We start from the raw sequence: 15,986 nt of genomic DNA on the forward strand, positions 1-15,986 counted from the left end.
AATTATTAAACACTTTGTGTGTGTAACACAGACAGACAGACAGACAGACAAACAGATAGATAGATAGATAGATAGATAGATAGATAGATAGATAGATAGATAGATAGATTGCAATAATGATAGATGCTGAAGGGAAGAAAATCTATTTTCCATGGGATCCATAAACACCAGGGAAATCTGTGAACCAATCACATGAAAAGAGATCTTTGGTATAAAGGTGAATGGAAGCAAGGAAGATTTCATGCCTGTGGATTATCAGGTTTTTAAAAATGAAACCCATCTTTATCATTATCTTAATACAATAGGAAGGATATTAAAGGGTGGTGATGATATTTGGTATATATATTTGGCATATTTGGTATAAATATTTGATAAAACCAAATGTTTTCCTGATGGCACTCAATGAACTAAAATATTCTCAAGAATGATAGAAAGGAATTCCAAGAGAGGCAGACTTCCTTAGTCAAAGACCATGGTTATATTTGTAGTTTGGCTACCATTGGATATTCCTATTGGATATTAGAATTCTAGTGTTTCTCCTTAGTTTTAGGAATGCAGTTGTGTCCCTGAGTGGTGCAACCTATTTTCCAAGTAATAATGGAAATTAACTGCCTCAGCCATAAGAGATTTCAGATTTGCTGTCATGGACTCCTTTGGACAAGACATCCTTGAGAGTTCCAACATCAGTATTTAACAGAAGGGCTGTGAAAAAATCAACTCTGCACATTTTAGATGCATTTATGTGTGTTATTTTTTGTGAGAGGTAGAAGTTCATTTTGCCTGTTAATTAAATGACCACCCTGTAATGGCTCTATGTAACTTGCAGGTAAAGGAAGAAAGGCATCTCTGTGCAACAGAGCAAGAAAGGGTTTTACTCTTTATTTCTCCCTCTAACCACTACACCATGAGCCTGCCTATTAGGAGGGAATGTTTAGGTGGAAAAGTGATAAGGACTGGTATTGCAGCTTCATTTTCCTCTTCCGCACCCTGTTTAGATTCCAGGTATGCTCAGTTGTGGCAACAATTTTGTCTTTCCATAATATTTACTCCTCCCACATAGTGAAACTAAGATTTGAGCTCTCTACAAGACAACTTGTTGAACCATACCCATATTTGACTAACTTTGGTGTCTTGCAAATTGTTTAAGTGAAAATTGCCTGTCAAAGATGGGCATCCAGTCCTTTTCATTCCCCATGACTAGAACTGTTACCTGAGAGAGAGATTTTGGATACAGTGTCCAGCAGTAAATCCCACCCTGGAGTAAAAATGATGCTAGATTGGAAAATTCAGAAAAAGGCTTGTGGGGATGATTAGAGATCGGAGGATTTTTCTTTTTTCTTTTAGTGAAAAATTTAGAAAGCTGAATGTATTCTGTTTAAAGGAAAGAAGTAAGTAGCAGATTTAATCAAAGTCCAGAATTACCAATAGGGGTGGATATTTCTGATGCCACCATCCTCCTTAATCTAGGAGAGAGAAGTTAATAGAATCAGTGCTTAGGAGATAATACCAGACAATAAAATTTTAGACGCAAGGCTTAACTGCCAGTACTGAGCAGGAAATGATGATAAAACCTCTCTTATTTTGTTGAGTCTCTACATTCATTCTTGGTTTGAAAAATAATGGTCCAGAAACAGGAATTCCAGAGTGAAAATCCATTGCTTGTGTTGGCCAGGAGCTCAGTTCAGATCAGTCCTTAAATTCACAGCTCTCTGAAGTGAATCATGGGTCATTTGAAAAGAGCCCAAGGAAAAGAGCACAGAGGCACAGGACAAATGTGGAGCTGGAAATGAAGAGCAGAGTGAGGTGATATACCCTATATCATATGTGGGTGGGAAAAATCAAAAATAAAGGACAGTCTTCCCCCTGTGTCAGTGTATTTCTATATTTATTTGGCCACAGAAACTATTATAGTAACTAGGACTTATCAGGAAACTGCTTTTTCTTTTTTTTAAACTATTGATTTTTTAGAAATAGCAAGCAAACAACTGAAGACTATTTCAAAAGCTTTGGCTAAAACTCAAAACTTCTGATATCACAGCATTGCAGTTTGCAGTCATTGTGCCCTCAGCAGTTTTTTAATTCCTTTTTTTTCCTGATCAAGGGTCCCACTTCACTTACTGTGCTTTTCTTGCTTTTCTTCTGTTCTTGTAGAGCTGCTTTAGTGTGTCAGGAGAGCCCCACAGTCAGAGGTACCATGTGAAAGATGGGTACAGGTCAGTGAGCCTGAAAATAGAAAGAGAATAAAGGAAGGGAAGTAAATAAACTATGACACCAGGGAGCAGATTAGCAAGGTTTTAATCAAAATTGTGTATTCCACTCACCAACATCCAGATTTCTTCTGAACAGGTTCATTTTTAAATTAAAAAACCTTATCCAAAGCAAAACACAAAATTTTCTTTTCCACACAGAATACATACTTTAAAAAATGTATGAATGTAACAAAAAAAAAAATTTCTTTCTTCAGTTTCAACAAAAAAAGTCAGCAAGCTATTCTAATGACTGTCACTGGTAAAACAAAAATCATAATTTCAGTGTTTTATCATCCAAAAGCCCAGTTGTTTATCTGACACGTCTCTGAGTATTTGATGGGCACATTTTAAATACACAGGGTCTCATAAAAATAATATTTTCATCTCTGAACTTTATTATCAATCTTCTTGCTTACTTTTACTCATCGCTTTATAGCCAAGATCAAGAGGAAGAGAAACAAGTAAGTAAAAGAAACTTCTGTTAAAATTATAAGTACAATTCAAAAATTGAGGTTACTTCTTGTTTTATGAATATTGACTGACATACTTCAAATAAAGTTATCACTGTGAAAAAATTTTTAAAGTTTTCAAGTCATTGTATTCTTATATAAAATTATACAGTTATAAATACAAAAATCAAATATATATTATAAAATATATATATATCTCATGATATATTTCTAGATTCTATTAAAGATATAAAAATTTAATTCTTATGACATTTAACGGTTTATATATTAATTTTATAGTAATTTCAAATGTTACTTTTATCAAATGGTACTCAGATTAAATATTGGCATACCATTAATGAAACTGTTCTTCATAAATTTTGTTGATATTACTGTCAGCTGGGAAACTTGTAGCTTGATTTAATGTGAAAAATATGGCACTTAAGTTCCTGTGTGAAGAAAGTTATTAATGACTGGAGAGATTCAGGTTTCCATGACAACATATTGCTGTGCTGGATCAAGTGGGATTTTACAATCGTAAATTGTTTTAACAATTGAGTTCAGCATGAAATAGGACCAAGGTACCACCAGGAACTGCCTTGACTCTGCTTAGGAATTAATAGAATCATAGGATCATTAAGACTGGAAAAGGTCTCCAAGGTCATTGAGTCCAAATTTTGACCAAACACCAACACCTTAACTAAACCACAGTTTCTGAAAGAAGAAACCAACCCTCAGCTGCCTGCAACCTCTTTGCAGGTGCTTGTAGGGAGCAATAATTTCCCTGAACATCCTTTCTTTCAGGCTGAATGTCACTGTCATATTTTCTGAAAAATCCCATTGCCAGGATTTCTTCTCCTGGGAAGCTGAGAAGCCTCAGGGAAAAAGAAAAAGAATATTATCTCATTTGCTTCTCCCTGTTTTTCTGCTTTGGAATGTGGTTTGGAGACTGTTTATCCAACAAGTGAATTGTTTTTACTTAATGACCAATCACCATCTGGCTGTGCCAGGACTCTGGAAGCAGTCACGTGTTTTTCATTATTATCTTGTTAAGCCTTCTCTAAGTATCCTTTCTCTATTCTTTAATATTGTTTTAGTATAGCATAATATAGAATAGAATAGAATAGAATAGAATAGAATAGAATAGAATAGAATAGAATAGAATAGAATAGAATAGAATAGTAAATTAACCTTCTAAGAACATGGAGACAGATCCTCCTTCATCCTGGGGACCCTGAAAATACCACAGCTGAACATCCCCAGCTCTCTCAGGCCCTTCTCACATGATTTACCCTCCAGATCCCTCACCAACTCTGCTGCCCATCTCTGGACATGCTCCAATAATAAAGGTGCAACCCTTGTGCTTCCTGAGGCTCTGCAACAGCAGCTTCACTTGCAGGGCACAGACACTGCGAATCCATTTGCTTTTCCACCTGGGACAGCTCTAAGACTGGGACCCAGCATCACCTTGCTTTGGGACATTCTGTAACAAAACACATTTGAGTATGGGGGTTGTTCCGATATAAAATCCTGGCACCATTTCACACTAAGTCCTTTTCACCTCTCACTCTAATGCTATATCTCTTTGGCATTTCAATTCTGGATGCTAAACTGCAGAAAAATGCAATCATCTTTGCAAGTGGTGAAATATTTTTTAGGTCCTTAAATCTCTTTTGCTATCTGGATAGTTTATTATCTTAGTTCTATGTGTTCAGTCTTGGTTTTCCCTCTTAAATACCTTGTCTCCTCAACACCTTTCTCCCATAGTATATTGTCTCAGTTTGAGACAAATTAGAAAGAAACATCCTGAAAGGAGCATCTCCTCTGGGCATGAAGCAGATGATAAAGGATACAGTACCATAGTCACCCCAAGACATATTTATCTGCAGCTTCCTGTGATGGATGCAGCTATTGAGGGAATTAATGGAGGCAGGACTAATGAGGATGGAACCAGTAATTGTGGTGAGACTTTTTGTGACAGCAAATGTGATCGTCCAGATTTCCCGGTCCAAATTTACAATTACCAATCGACTTTATGTGAAATTCACTTAGGGCACCTTGCTATTTCTATGATGTTTCCCCTCTGTCATGCTTTCTGTCTCTTATCTACTTTGATGTGTCTATTCTGGGGGTAAGTCTGTCAAGGGCTGGCATAGAGACAGCCACGTTTAAAATGGGAAATGAGAAATCACCACAGCATGGAGGCTGAGCTCAGTTGATGGGACTCAGAAACATGAACATCCTAACACAGTGTTAGAAAAAGGAATGGAGACCACAGTGCAGGTAATTTACTTCCGTGTGTCTCCATCTGACATAGATCATGTTTCTCTATTACATCTATCAGAAGGAATCTCCTGTCTCAACTAAAGACTGGAAAAAGCTACCTTTGTAATATGAAAGTGCAATAACAGTGTTCTTCTGAATTAATTCATGGTTGTATTATATTCAGAAAGTAATGTTTGAAAGCTTAAACTATTTAAACTATTTAAAACTATTTAAACTATTATCCACAGATTTAAGATTTCTGCTGTGTTAAAATTAAACCAGTTGCCTTAAAAAAACCCAAAAACCAACAAACTTAAAACAAATCAACAAACAAAAAAAAGACTTTTAGAAAACCAAACCAAACCAAAACCTTTCTCCTGAAAATTTAGTTTCTTAGCCAGGAATAAGGCAAAATTCAGGGCATTATTCTCCAAACAACCATTTATGTAAGGAAGATGGTTTTATCAAAACACTCTTCTTGTGAGTATTAAACACATTTTTGCATATTATTCACTCTGACAGCCCAGGCCCATGGGGTTCTTCCTCACCTGATGTGGACCTTGAGCAGACACGAGGCCACTGTGTCAGTTCCCCGCTCTGGGAGAGAGCCCAGGATGGGGAGTCCCGTTTGCTGCCGCACATCACTGCAGCAACAGCTTCTGGTACCAGCCTGATTCTACATGTCATTAAAACCAGTGGTTTGGGAAATTGGAGGGTGAAAGAAATTTTTTACAGAGTGTGAATCCTTTCTGCTTCTCCTTGTACCTAAGTTTTATTATCAAACAGTTCAGTGTCCTGCCCACTTTTAGAATCTGTGAAGGAGAGGAACAGGAGATAACAATTCACCTTTTCTCTCTCAAACCCACTTTAGGATGGGATTAGTCATTTTTTACAACGTGCCTGTTGATCTACAAGTATTAGGAGAAACAAAAGCAATAGTTTAGACTAAATGTCAGGGTTTTTTCCAGCTACAAGTAATAACTAAAAAAAAGACCCTTACATACCTTGCTTTTCACATATCTTTTGGACATCCCTTCATTTTTTGACTTCTCTGATGGGAGAGGTAATGTGATACTAAAACCAGCCTCCTTATCAAGTGTTGCCAAATACAGAAGTTGATTTGATTTCTAAAATAATATTTAGTGATTTTGAGGCATGAGCTTTCTCACATTTCTCTAGTGGCCAAAGGCCATTCTTTTCATATTAACTCTGTATTTGAAAGAGCACCAAACTGAATTCAAACTCAACATCAGGTTATTAAACAAAAAAATATTATGCTGGAAAAGTGCTATTCTTCAAAAGCAAAATGTGCTTGACCTGTGAAAAAAATAAGTTATTTATATTAATTTGAAAAATGTTATTTTTTTCACAATTTTTGGGTGCTGTTTTCCAGTGCAAGTAAAATGGTAGTGAGATTCAATTAAAGCCTGATTTCATAGCTTTAAATAGAACAGGTCTTGTCTAGCTGTGAAAGTATCATTTATTTGCTAAGTGAGCTGTGTGTTGATGCACTGGGTGAAGTTAAAACATATTTGAATGTCTTTTCTGTAGCAGGTTTTTATGCTTATGTAGTAAATCCTATTCATAGAATCCTTTTTCATTTTTTCTCTCCGATTAAAAGGAAATGCTAAACACTGAGCAGTGAATGACAAAAGAAAGTAGTTTTATGCTAATGGATATCTAAAGCAGCACATGAGATAGAAACAATTGAGAACTACTGAAAATGAAGTCTCACAGAGATTATGCTAATGGAGAATTTAATTTTAAAAGATGAATTCTGATTTTTTTCCTACTGAAGTATTGTAATTGCTGTACAAGTGAAGCAATAAACAGAATGTAATGACATCCTATATTGTATAACTTAATAGTCTTTATAGTACATGAATTTTCATCTATAAGAAGACTGATGTGATCATTATAAATTAAATTCAATAGGATAGATATGATCAATATATGATCAATATATACTTGTGCAGAAGCTCCAGAGAACTGGAAGTTGCTTAATGTGCTGCCCAATAGATCTTTGAAGGGAGATTCCAGGAATTGTAGAGTAATGGTGTGAGACCCAGTAGTGCTTTTAATGAAGAGCAGAATTGATGAACACATGGATAAATAGTGGGTGTGTGCCAAGGTTTCCTTTGGAGAAGAAGTCAGCCCTTACATGCCTGCAGGGATATTTTAAAGAACCAAAAAATGTGTGCTCTTAATATATTTATTTACACTTGCCAATATATTTATCTCACCTTCCAAAAGATATTAAATAAAATAGGCATAAGGTAAGAAAGGCATAAAGTAATCTTCCCAAAATAAAGCTGCTGCAGTATAAAATGGGAGTTCTTTTTCTGCTTGAATTATTTGTTAATTATTATGAAAATTGGGATAGCAAGAAGCAATCAGATTTACAGCATAGGTAGGTCAGTGGCAGAGTTCCCTAGTGTCTATCCTGAGAAAAGGATGTGAATAATGAGGCAAAAATTTGCTAATGACACTAAGTAATTTATGGTAAGGAAGACAGGAAAGATAACGGCTTCTGGAGGATATTACAACACTGAATAATGAAGCAATAAAAAGACAGATGACATTAAATGCAGGTAAATTTTTAGTGAGGCTCAAGCAGTAACAGTGTAACAGTCCAAACTTTCCATAGAAAATGATTTGTTTTAATTGGACTGTTATTACTCAGGAACAACACCTGAAGTTACAGTACATAATTCTGTCAAAATATTAACTTACAGATAAGCCATGTCAATAAAGCAAGTGGAATATTCAGGATTATAGGAAAAAATAAGTTAAAAAAAAAACTATACCCCTGCACTGGTCCACAGTTTGTCCATGTCATCTGAAGGCTATGATATTCTCATTCGCCCAACTTTTTAACTAAAAAAAAAAAAAAGAAAAAGAAAAAAAAAAAAAAGAAAAATGAAGAAAAGGAGCGAGAAACTCTTTAGGAAAAAAAAAAAAGGTGATGAAAGGTCTGGAAAAGGCTCTGCATTCTGTGTAGGGCAGGCTTTTTCAACCTGCAAACAGACAGTTCAGGAGAGTATTACTGATATTACTGAGACCTGTAAATCATAGGGGTCCTAAAGAAGATGGATGGGGATAAACTTATTGTTGTCTTTTCCGGTACAAAACCAAACTGCCTAATAGAAATGAACTAAAAGGAAACTAGCAAGTAGAAAATTGAAAAAAATATGAAAAGAGCAGCTTTCATACAGGATGCAGCAGCTTTCATACAGGATCTTCCCAGGCTGCTATTTACAAGGACAGCTGTCTGTTTCTGGAAGTCACTGAGTCATCTGAATGGATCTCTGATTCTATAAACTGCTGGAGGCAAGGAGAGTGGTTTTGGGAAGTATTAGTATTTGCTGCATAATGCCACCTCCCAGACAGTCACTGTTGGCCACTGTCAGAGATAAAATAGTGGAATAACTGTATCACAGTTCTGACACAATAGCCTATTTTTATGGTTATTATCAGGTCCAAGCTCCTGCATGCTGTGGTTAAGTGTAGATCACAAAGAGGGCATTTTTTCCTGTGAAGACAATGCATTAGAGGGATTTAAAAATAGATGAAGTATCCAAGGAGCATACTTGAAAAGACCAAAGTCTTTTGTAAAAGCTTCAGGAATTATCAACCTGTATGTACTTTTTGAAGGTGCTAAATCACACTTTCTTTGCAGTATTTTCTTTCAATTAAGAAAAAAAATAAATCTGTTGCTTAACAAAGCAGAAGTACTGAAAATAATTGGATTTTCATATAATTAAAGAGGTTTCTCTAATTTTATGCAAATTTAGTAGGGTTTGGTGTAATAAATTACTTGTGTTTTTGCAGCTGTTGGTAAGGACTCAATTCAGTCAGCTGCATTTAATACTTAGCACTACTTGAAAGTGGCTCAAGGTATCTGAGACGTCCTCCATGGTCTGGCAGATACAACACAAAGGTTAAACCAGACTTTTCTGTAATAGGAACTTGAAATCAGACAAGATAATGACTGTGGCACAGCAAATGCTGCCAATGATTAACTGCAACAAAATAATTTCTGCATCTATCATGCCTTGTGATGTGACTTAGCCCAAAATATCAGTGAAAAAAAAAATCATCTCCCTTTTTATTTGAATTAAGAATGTGTAAATGGACAATCACTTACATTCTCCATTTCTGTTAGGATGGTCATATGTCCAAATACAAAAACAAAAATGCTCAGGTTCAATGTCCTTTGCAAACCAACTTTGTCACTCCTTTTTTGTTCTTTTTCCAAATAACATCTTTTTCGCTTTTTGCAATGTGATTGAATGTGCAGAATCCATTTGTTGGGCAATGTGGTTACAGTTCTGCATCAGTTTTTTAATGGACCATACTGGCATAAGAGTTAATTTTTTATTTATTGATAGAGATATATTTCAGTAGAACAACAACTTCAAAGAATCACACAATAATGAGAACTTGTCTTTCATTAAACATTTCACTGAGTGGAATTCTAGGAAGAAGAATTTTAGGAAGCTGTAGTTAAATTTAATGAGATTTAGCATCTGAACTCTGCTCCACACAGGTGGCAGCAGGAAGATGTGCCACTGACAACAGTGAAAGTGTAAACAAAGAACATAGTCATTTTTCTAACATGAACACAATTTTATGGTGTTCCTCCCCTTTCCTCCTTTTTTTTTTTTTTTTGCCTACTTCCACCAGTAAGGCGTCTGTTGAATTGCATGTTAGCATAACAATACAAAAAAACCAAAATTATTACAGGCCCAGTCATGGAGTTTACTCATTTTCCCTGACAGGTATGAACTTTGTGAAAATGGTGTTTTAGAGAGAAAATCTGGAGAGGAACCAGTTACTGGGTGTCTGACCCCACTGTCTCCCACAAACCACCGAGCCAGTGGTGATAGGATGGCAACTGTCAGCACTGCATTACCAATCCAAGGGAAATTCACTTCTGGTTTCCAAACATTGTCACTGGCCATGGAATAAGAGTGCTAGCCACTCCAAAAGGCACATACAGCCACCACAGCATCTGCAGATGCAGAGCATCAGTATCTTACCAGTGAGAAATAACATGAACATAGCACCAGTCTTTACATTGTTATCTGCAAAAGTGACATTTTCCAACCCTGTTCTCACACCAACCCCACTGAGATGACTCACCTAAGGACTGGTCTGGAGGAGCTGTGTGGGTAGGAATGGGAAAAATCCTAAAATCCTTCTTATGTCTGAGCTCACTTCTCTTTGTAACAGTTGGATGTCAAAATTCACAGACCATTTCCCTTTGCTGTCAAGGACTGTGCAAGGACAAAATAATAGCATCCATAGAGGGGCATTAAAATGTGACTTGGTGAGTGTACTTTGGAGCAGGCTGAGGTTAGATAAAGTGCTGTATTATCCTCCAATATCTTCCATATGCATTGGAGCACAATGACAGTAATGCACTCCCTGTCCTATTTTCTTAATCCTCTTGCTTGGGGAGCTGTGGCGTGGGTGGAAATCAAGATTAAAAGATAACTGTGCATAGCTAAGCCCTGAAAATATTAATTTTTGTCTTTGAACTGCGCTAGTCATGGTGGAGAGTAAATTAATGCAGGATTAGAAACACTATTTTATACAAGATGTGATACAGGACCAAACTCAAGAGTCTTATTCCCTGTTAATTAAACCAGACAGTTCATATTGTTCAAAAATACTGATTTAAGGAGCAGAGCTGCAAATTAGAAAATGTTTTGGTCTGGTTATATTTAATTTTAATTAACTGGAAACAAACTAATTTGACAAGTGTTTCACAACATAGAACTTTTAAAAGGACAGTTGAATGTTATGCTTGATCTGTGGGTTATTATATTTTAAAAACAACTGCATTTAAAAAAAACACTACATAAATACTCTGGCCTTTAAAAAAGGCATTCAAAATGTTTTACTGTAAGCTTTTTTAAAAAAAATGTTTTTGCTTAGAATAAATTAATAGTTAAATATTTCTTAACTCCCCACTACATATTTCAACAATCATAATTGACCACTTCATTTCATTTTAGTTTGCATTCTACAAAAAGTACCCATGCAGTGAAATACAGTTCACCTATCATCAGTATTCTAGAGGGGCCATCCTGTGCTAAGGTGTGTCTTCAACATTGCTCAGCCTTCAGAAGCCAAAATCTCACTTCAGGGATGAAAGGGGAAGCCTAAGTGATTAATTTGAGTATCAGCAATAAATAAATAAAATAAAAATCATGTGCATCCCACCTTTTAGATTATTGATATCAGCTTTGTTCAGGTAGATAATTTTCTACACTATATTTGCTTGCTAAAGAACCAAAGTAAGAATGATTCAGTCATGTTAGATTATCTGCAGAATTCAGTGGGTTTGGGTCTCCTTGGGATTATCAATGTAGATGTTTTTGTTGTGAAAATCTAAGCTCCTGCTTTTACATCAAACTGGAATATCAGCAACTCCCAAGTGTGAAATACATATTAGAAAACATAAATAAGTAATATAAAAATTAGAATAGAAAATCAATAATCGAAAACATAAAATTGGAGATAAGGCATTAGCCAAGTAGTTGAGAATAATGTCTTAGTATATTCAATATCTAGGTGAGAAAAGATGAAGACAAACATTTTATTCTAATTTGTATCTTACATTTATTTACAGCCAATTTCCCTCTAATTTGATTTTTTTTCTACTAAGTGTATCTGTTACTCTCCTTTCCTTCAACAATGGTACTTAAATTCATTAATTATTCCCCATTACCTGTGCTTCTCAAGTTGACTTTTCTGCTGTGGAGGAAAGGAATTTTCCTGTACTGAGATCTTGTTTACTTAAGATTTTAAAAAGGTAATACACTATTTACTTAAGATTTTAAAAAGAAATAGACTGGCCCACTTGGCTCTGGAAGGATCAATCTCTGTGGATTGCAAGTCCATGATTAAGAACTAACTCTAGGAACAAAAAAGTGTTTAAGATATGTCAGAGAGAGACAGAGACAGCAGAGAAAGGCAGTGTGTCAGTCTGCTCCATCTCCCAGGGAGCTGTCAGACAGGACAGGCTGTGGATTCCATGAGGTGCCCAGCTGGCAGCTCAGTGGGATGAAGGGAAGCAGGGGAATATGAACTGCTGAGATACCTGAGAGTGCTCACAGAGAAACAGCTCATGAATTTTTGAAATTTTTCTAGACTGCCATTTCTGTTTGTAAATTAAACATTTTCAGATTCAAGTAATGGGAAGCAAAGATATTTCTGACTGTTGGAAGTCACCACATTATGATCACTTCATGAAGTTCTTGCCCTTTGTTATGGCATGAACTATGCTTAATATGACAGATTTCAGATACTCAGAACTGTTCCCTGAGCACAGAGACCCCTGAATCTTTCTGTAGGGAACTTAATGTTTTCATCACAATTCTTTGAGCAACCATGTGATGAGATTAGGAAACAGATTCTGTAAAAAATGTAGCAAAGTCTTCATCTGAAGACAAAGCTGGTTTAGCACAGAACTTTCCAGATAATTTTGGTTTTTGCATAGTAAAATGCAACACTACATACAGGTTTTTTTCAAAATGAGCACTAAATTAAACATATTTTTTCTTTTACTACACAGGGCCAGTTACAGAGACAATTATTAAATTTCACTAAGTCATGTTAAAGGTTTTTTTTAAAAAATAAAACCCAACCCTTAGACACAAAGTTTGAGGTATGACTAAAAATTTTATCCAGCCCTGATAGTTACCTCAGGAGGTGAAATCTTCAAACCTTTCTCACAGTCTTTTGAAGCAGAATCTCTTGATCAAGACAGTCAATGCAGCCTGGGAGCTGGAAATCTGTGCCTCTTGACAATAGACCAGAAATGGGAAGGTGAAAATCAAGTAGGAGGTTGGGAAGATGAGAAGACCTTCAGGGATACTGCAATAAAAAAAGGAGCAGGTTTGCCTTATCTCAGTTCAAGCTGAAATTATTCCTCTGTCAATAGGAACAACAGAGTTGTGTTGAGGAACATCAGGAATGGCTGAGGACCTAGCATTTCCTTCTGCTTCTGAATTTCTGTTTCCCAGAGGTTTTAAGATGATCTTCCAAGGTTTCCATGATTTCCCCCAGAAAATATTCCTATCTTTATTTCATATCTTGAATCAGTGGAAAGTGTCATAGTGAGAGCCTTTAGAATTGGTGACAGATGGGGAGTGTAGGGTTTGTCTATATTTGTGTTTATTAGGGAAGGTGGAGAGCCCATTACTTACTGAAATATTGTAGATCAGCTTTATAAATTCATGGACATGTGTATGCTCTGATTTGGATACAATGATTTTTATTAAAATTTGACCATGGCTATAAGTAAAACTTGAAAATGGTCTATACTCAGACAAAAACAGATTACAAAAAGTAGGATGAATTTGTTATTATGAGTGAATGTTAGTCTTGCAAAATTTGAATTTTCCTTGTAAGCAGTGAATCTCAAGGGGTTTCTGTTTGGATACTCCAGCGTCACCCCTAGGAATGTCAGGATTACCTGTAGAGTGCCAAGATATTTCTGTGGTCAGGCCTTGTCCATAATTCTACAATAGTTTACTTTCAAGGTGAGTGGTTCCATGCAGTCTGGCTGAAGGCTGTGATGACTCCTTCATGCATGGGAATTGTTGAAAGGCAGCTGTTTGAGAATAATGAAAATGGCACCAGGGACCCCCCCAGGGATTGTCAGTGTAGATGGCTGCCTGCCACTGCCCTGGCACTCCTGGTATAGGCACTGCTTCAGGGAACTGGTATTAGGACCATGAGCTCAGTGTTTTCTCAGGTTTTCTGTTCTTCTCAGAGCTCTGAACTGCACAGTGACCACGGGTAGTTCCTTAGAGTTACCAGTACCTGAGAAGACCATGCACTGTGTGAAATTTTGACAAAGAGTATGTTTTAATGTACATGTTTGATAGGCTGCCCAAGTTAGGACTAAGCTCACAAGACTCCCTATATCACCCACATAGAAGAAAGAATCCACCCAATCATCAGGTGGATCTGGGGCATGCAAATAAAGCCATAATCTGTATTGCCATCTAAAGGAGCCATTTTTTAAAGGGAAAAAAAATCTCCTGACCAGGGATTCTTCTTTCTCACCAAATTGCCTGAAAGTGACTGGCTTCTACTGGCAATCTGCAATTATGACACCATGATTGAGTCTGCCACCCTCACTCAAAAGAAGTTATTTTGGTGCTTAAATGGGTCTCTGTGTCACTCAGGATGAGATTCATATCTTCCATGAAAGAACTTATTTGTAAGAGAATCTATTTTACCAGGGTGGTGACAACTATTCTGGAGTTTCTGAAGTGCACAGACACCAAGGTCTCCATTGTGGCACTGCTGTGACTTCGGGCATCTGCCTGCAGACAGCCTATGATCTGAATTCCTGTCAATGAACCATCTCTATTCCTGGTTTTCCTTTGCCTTGTACTCTTTACATGGAAAAGCAGCAGAAAAGTACTTCCAGCACTGTCTTAAAATTGTCTCTTTTAAAAGGCTGTTATTTAGTGGAGGTGGGGTCTAGTCTAGGAAAAGCCACATTTCTTACTAACTTGTAGTATTTCCATAACTAATAAATAAAAGAAAAAATAATAAAGAAAATAAATATTAAAAGTGAAACTCATACTTGGATTCCCCATTGCTCAATGCAGTTTGCTCTTACCTGCTGTAGGCAAAAATGTTTTTACAAAAAGTGTCAGACAACATATGTGATCTAAAGTTAGGTGTCAAATCAAACCTTGGCATTTAATGTGATGGTCCATATAGTAGGGAAGTACATATGAATGGTGCAGGTGCATGCCACTGTTGGGTAACAGCCATGGCTGTGAATAGTGGCTGTTAAAGAGCAATATTATGTTTGTCTCACAGACTTATGGCCATGGATATGCAGCCCAGATTGATAAAATAATTCAACTCTACTAGCAATTCCGTCAGCCTCAACTTCCTCATATTTTCCAGGAACATTTGACAATGTAAAAGGGATTATAATTCCATTGGTCAGCCCCCCTTTCAAACCATCAAACATATTTGAGACACTCATTCACCTCCCTTTCAGAGAGTTGCTGACTAAATAAGTGGTCTTTCTTAGAAAATTTCATGAGGAAATCCAGGTACGAGGCTGACTGTGACCTGGAGCCTTTGGAAAAGCACGACAAAGCACTGACCCTAAAATGTTGCTTCCATTGACTTCCACTGGGAGCAGGGGAATCACAGGGAAAGAGGTGACAACAGACAGTCTGAACAAGAAAAGGTGTTAGTGCTCAAGTGCTAGGAACACTGGAATAGGACACAGGACATGGACTCAGAAAAGGCCTCTGTGAGACCTGGAGAAGCTGAGCAGCATCAGAAGCAGGAGCACAAAGCCAGAAACAAGAAGAAAATGCACCTTTAAATAAAAGGTGTGAAGAAGGAGCTTGAGGAAGTGTTTCTTCATAGTGAATCTGCCTCATCACATCTGGCAGGCAAAGGCAATTCAATGATAGAAGCTTTGATTGCAAAATCAAAATTATGTTGACAATAACATCAGAATTATACCAAATGCAACAAGTAAACTGGTCATTCAGTTGAGTTACCCAAGTAGACAGAAGATTCCATCAAATAACTAATACCTCATGGCAACAGTCATAAACACAATAGCTTTGAAATGACAAGTGGATAATGCAAGGGATCAGGCCAAAGCAGAGAGTGATTTGCCAATAACAAAGTGTCCAATGGATATGAATGGTTGGAATAAGGAGCAAAGAAGACTAAAGAAAACAAGTAAATAACGTTCAGAGTGTTATGTTTTCTTGACCTGTTAATGTAGTTGTGTACTACTATTTCAAATAAAATATGTGCTGAAAGCAATCTAAATTACAGAATAGTTTAAAAGAAGAAAGGTATCAAAAGCAGTGAATTCTTGTATAGTTCAAAGAACAAAACCAGCTTCAAAAGGAAGGCAGTAAGCCTTCAAAAAGATGAAAAAGACAGACAGTGATATAAAAAATGCACAAAAATGAGAAGGAAGGAAATAAAGAGTGATCTTTATGACTGGAAG

At 36.6% G+C, this 15,986-nt stretch overlaps 1 long non-coding RNA gene across 2 annotated transcripts in view; it reads right to left on the reverse strand.

Annotated features, from left to right (window-relative positions):
* LOC113458565 (uncharacterized) overlaps positions 1–15,986 on the reverse strand; it is a 59,725-nt gene that overhangs the window by 10,261 nt on the left and 33,478 nt on the right. For both annotated transcript variants that reach the window (XR_003378927.2, XR_003378928.2), the window contains 2 exons: positions 12,678–12,850; positions 2,119–2,223 (listed from right to left, as the gene is read on the reverse strand). This is a non-coding gene — a long non-coding RNA (uncharacterized LOC113458565). The remainder of the gene's footprint in view (positions 1–2,118; positions 2,224–12,677; positions 12,851–15,986) is intronic.

The sequence above is a fragment of the Zonotrichia albicollis genome, chromosome 1, assembly GCF_047830755.1.
Source record: "Zonotrichia albicollis isolate bZonAlb1 chromosome 1, bZonAlb1.hap1, whole genome shotgun sequence".
NCBI lineage: Eukaryota > Metazoa > Chordata > Aves > Passeriformes > Passerellidae > Zonotrichia > Zonotrichia albicollis.